This window comes from Herpailurus yagouaroundi, unplaced genomic scaffold, assembly GCF_014898765.1.
Source record: "Herpailurus yagouaroundi ecotype Mexico unplaced genomic scaffold, PumYag 64978, whole genome shotgun sequence".
Taxonomy (NCBI): domain Eukaryota; kingdom Metazoa; phylum Chordata; class Mammalia; order Carnivora; family Felidae; genus Herpailurus; species Herpailurus yagouaroundi.
Window position 1 is genome coordinate 1 of NW_024418216.1, and position 4,468 is coordinate 4,468.

Here is a 4,468-nt window from a genome sequence, read left to right on the forward strand (position 1 = left end):
CCCCTCCCCCTCCCACCCTGCCCGCAGACGCCCTCCCCTCCCAGTGTCCGCCCCGCCCCGGCCTCGGCTGGGAGACCTGCCCCCGCGTGGCCGGCGGACCCTGGGGCCGGGAGCAGCCCGCAGTCCTGGCCCTGGGCCCGCGGCTTAACGCTTCACCGCGCTCCGGGAGCCCTCCCAGCCCCTAACCTTTAGCCCCGCCCGCCCAAATGCGGGTGGAGCCTGGGGGGAGGGGAAGGGAGTCCCCGAGGCCCGCCCGGGCCCTCCCGCCCGCGCCCCCGGCGCCCAGGCGCGGGGCGTTCCGGGCTGGGCTGGGGGCGGGGGTCGTGGGCGTCGGCTGGGGGCCGAGGGGCGGGTGCGTCCGGGATCTCGGGAGGTGCTCACCGCTCCCGGGGTCGGGGCCCACGGGCCGCTGGCTCGGTGCTGGGCGTTACCGCAGAGGCGTCGTGGCCCGGGAGCTGGGAGACGGGGGAGGGCGGGGGCAGCGTGGGAGACGCCTCGCGGGGGGACGGCCCTGCCGGCAGCCTGCCTTGCAGGTGCGGGGAGGGCCTTGAGCGAAGGTGAGCCGCCGAAGGCCGGGGCGACGCGGTGGGGGCGCTGCGCTGGGCGGCCTGGGCTGTGGGACGGCCGCAGCCGCCGGGCGTTCACTGCCGCGACGGCGCCCACCCGCCCTGCACCTGTGCCGTCTGCCGCCCTCTTGGTCACCACGCCCTGACCTGGGCGTGGGAGCGAGAGGAGTGGCACACGGGGTGGAAACCCACCGCGGTGGGCGGCGCTAGGAGGGGGCGGGCCGCCCGCGGCACAGGACCCCTGCGGGGAGCACCGGAGGGGAGAGGTCCGGGGTGAGGGCGAGCAGGCCGGGGGAGGGACCCGCATCTGGGTGGGCAAGGAGTTTGGACTTCATCTCAAGGACAACGTGGCGCCGCACGAGGGTTTGATGCCAGCCGAGACCTGCCCAGATCAGGGTGTTAGAGAACTCTGGGTGCCGAAGGGAGTGGGTGGGGAATCGAACCAGAGGCCCTGGGCTGGAGAAGGTGGGGACGGAGGAGAGGAAAGAGGTTGGACAGGGAATTCCGGTTTGCCCCCCAGGCCTGCCGTCCTCCCGCCGCTCCCCGCCCTGGGCTCCGGACTACATCAGTGGCCCCATCCCCCACGCCCTCTGGCTTCCGGGTGAGTTTGGCCCCCGGCCCAGAGGTTGGGGAATTTCCCCAACTCCTTGCTGGGCACGGACCTGCTCTCTCCCTGAGGCCCCAGCCCCTGCCCGGGGGCGCTTTTCCTTCCCTCTCAGGGCTCTGGGAGCAGCCCCTACCCAGAGCTTCACCTGCCCCTTGTACACACCTTGGGAAATGGCCCTTCATAAAAGTCCTTTTCTCTCTTTGTGTCTTGTCTCCTCCCAGGATCCTGACTTCCTCCAAGGTGAGGGAGGGGGGAGGCAAGGGTGGTTCCCAGCAGTCACCTGGCCAGCCTGGGACCAGATGTGCAGGGGTCAGCCCTTGAGAGAGTGACACAGGGGTGCAGAGCCTAGAGGACAAGCAGGTGAGCTGTGCGGCAGCATTTGGGAGTTCAGGACTGAGCTAGAGGGTGGTTTTAGGCACCATCAGGTATGGGAGTACTTGGAGCCACAGGGAGGGGGTGGAAAGAATGAGGTACACGGAGCCAGGAACCCAGAGGAGAGCGGAGAAAGCAAGCAGGGTGAGCGGGGCCACAGTCCCACCCAAACTGATCTGTACATCGAATACAACTCAGCAAAAGCAGCCGCAAGATGTGGTTTTAAAGCTACATCAACCAGTTCTAAAGTCCAGGTAGGGAATAAAGATGCGAGAATAATAGCCTGGAAGTGCTGAACAGACGTGTCCCCAAAGAAGGTGCTCAGCGTCGTTAGTCACAGGGCAGGGCAGGGCACGTCACACCACACGAGACGCCACCTCTGGTTGAAGCTACAATCGGAAAAGATAGGCAGACAGACAAAATGAGTGCTGACCAGGATGTGAAGGAATTGGAACCCTGTGCACTCTTGGTGGGAACGTGCAGTGGTGTAGCTGCTGTGGGAAACATTATGGCCTCGAAACCTTAAATCCAGAATTTGTGTGATCCAGGATTTCCCCTTCCGAGCAAACACCCGAACAGCCGTGTGTAAGTCTCCACTCACAGCGGCGTTACTCACAGTAGCCAAAAGGTGGCAGCACTCAAACGTCCTCTGATGGACGAATGGCTGAGCCCGCGGAGTATTACTTGGCCTTAAAAAGGAAGTCCTGGCTCCAGCTTCCAGAGGACACTGAGCGGCATAAGCCAGTCACAAAAGGACAGACACTGGGAGTCCACGTCCATGAGGTCCCTGGAGGGCTCGGGCCACAGGGAAGGAAAGCAGGATTGTGGGTGCTGGGGGTGGGGAGGGGGAGGGGTGTTTAAGGGGTGCAGAATTTCAGTTTGGGAAAATGAAAACGGTTCAGGAAATAGGTGGCGGTGATAGCTTCACGAAGACGCGAAGGTACTGATGCCCCCGGAAGGTAGCCTTAAAAATGGTTAAAACGGTAAATTTTATGTTATATGTACTTCACCACAATAAAAAAGAAAGAAAGATGACTAAGCAGAAGGTTCTGGAAAGTTCTGGAACAGAAGGCTCTCGTCCTCCCGGAGGGCAGACCATCAGAGAACCAACCAGAACGTTTTGTTATGGGCAGTTCACCACACACACAGATCAGAGGTTTCTGTCATCGTTCAGCATACGATTATTTGGCATTCAAAAGCCACGAGGAAATGGGCATTATTTAATTAAGGGTTTGGGACAACTGGCAGCCATCTGCAAACAACCAAAACAAAACAAAACATCGGACTCCTACCTCCACAATAAATTTCCTCTGGCCCAGAATCAGGACTGCAAAAAAAATCACAACCACAAAAGCATTCCAAGAAAACAGGAGACTTCAATAGTCTCGAGATGAGGAAGGCTTTTCTCAGCGTGATACAAAAGCAGAAACCAGTTAAGAAAAGAGTTTATCACTCTAATTAAATTATAAATGGTGACATTTTGCATAGAAATAGCCTTTAAAAAAATTTTTTTTATATTCATCTAAAAGGGACGGAGAGAATCCGAAGCAGGCTCCAGGCTCTGGGCTGTCAGCACAGAGCCCAGCACGGGGCTTGAACCCATGAGCTGTGAGATCATGACCTGAGCTGAAGTAGGACGCTTAACTGACTGAGCCACTCAGGTGCCCCGAAATAGCCTTTTAAGTCAAGGATGTGTGACAAACTGGGGACGACTTTGTAACTCACATGCCCACCACTGGGCTGACCCCCTCCCCCGCCAAGGAAGCACTCTCATGAGTTAGTAAGGCCCAGGCCGCAACCTCCTAGAAGCGGGTCAGGCGGTCTGGGCGTTTGCCAAAGGAAGCAGGAATGGCTGTCTGCGGAAAGATGCTGAAGTCCACCCGTGATCAGAGAAGTGAGGGTACACGCCGCCCAGAGATAGTACTTTCCCCCTGGGGAAGCTAGGCAGTTTGGAAAAGGGTCAGGAGGGGACGGGCAGAGAGACAGGCACCCGCTTACCCCAGAATGGGAGTTTGCAGTTTGGGGTGGGGAGTGCCTGTCAGCCTTATAAAGACTTGTGTCCCGCCAGCCCGTGTCCTTCCTGGGATCCGTCCTGTGGGAACATCCACATGGGTGACCGTGCACGGCCTGATTTCCATCACTGCCCTGCTCCTAAGGGCAAAGCCAGAAACAGCCTGAACGTGGGTCCACGCAAAGGCGCCCCGGAGTGAAGCTGGACCGTCTGCAGCCCAGGCACAATGTGGCAGCGTCCTGGGCTGGCGCAGGGACATCTCCGTGATATTCAAAGTGAACCCACAGCCCCTCCGACTCCCCCACGCTGTGCGGTCTCCATGGTGGCCTCTGCATATGGGGACTGGGGGCTGGGAGACCTTGATCCCACCATCTGCCCTTGGCTCTGCTTGAAATGTTTTAAACCAGGAAGCCGTATTAAGGATGACAAAATTTGCTGTATCCCTTAGGGAGGGGAGAGGAACGGGGCGAGAGTCCCCCTGTGAATGTGTCAGGTCTAGGGAGCGTCCAGTGAGTCGGGTGGGCTTGGGCCGGGGACACACGGCTTCAGGGCCAGGCAGGGCCTGATTTGGTGCCTACCGCCTCAGATGGAGTTTGCAGACCCCTCCAGGGGTGGAGTGGAGACAGGGGACCAGTCAGAGAGAGAAAACGGGGGTTGTCTGTCCCCAGCTCCAGGGTCCTGTGGCCCTTTGAAGCCATTGGACTCCGCAGCCTCCAGGCGGGGTCGGGGCTGGGCCCGGCCTCCTCCTGGGCCTCACAGCCCGCTCTCCAGAGTCCAGGCCCAGAATCTCTGGTGGAGCCCAGCCGCCTCACCTTCCGCGGGGAACTCTTACTGTCCCCTTGCCTTGGGACTTTTGCATTCAGCCACTGGTGTCATGGCATTAAAAGCTTCGAGTCTGGGGCGCCTGGGTGG

The 4,468-nt window shown here is 60.0% G+C and overlaps 1 long non-coding RNA gene across 1 annotated transcript; it reads left to right on the forward strand.

Moving 5' to 3' along the window:
• Nucleotides 1-374: 374 nt before the first annotated feature.
• Nucleotides 375-2,360, forward strand: LOC121024459 (uncharacterized). The gene is made up of 3 exons (XR_005787704.1): nucleotides 375-557; nucleotides 1,087-1,167; nucleotides 1,395-2,360. It is a non-coding gene; the product is annotated as an uncharacterized LOC121024459 (long non-coding RNA).
• Nucleotides 2,361-4,468: the final 2,108 nt, after the last annotated feature.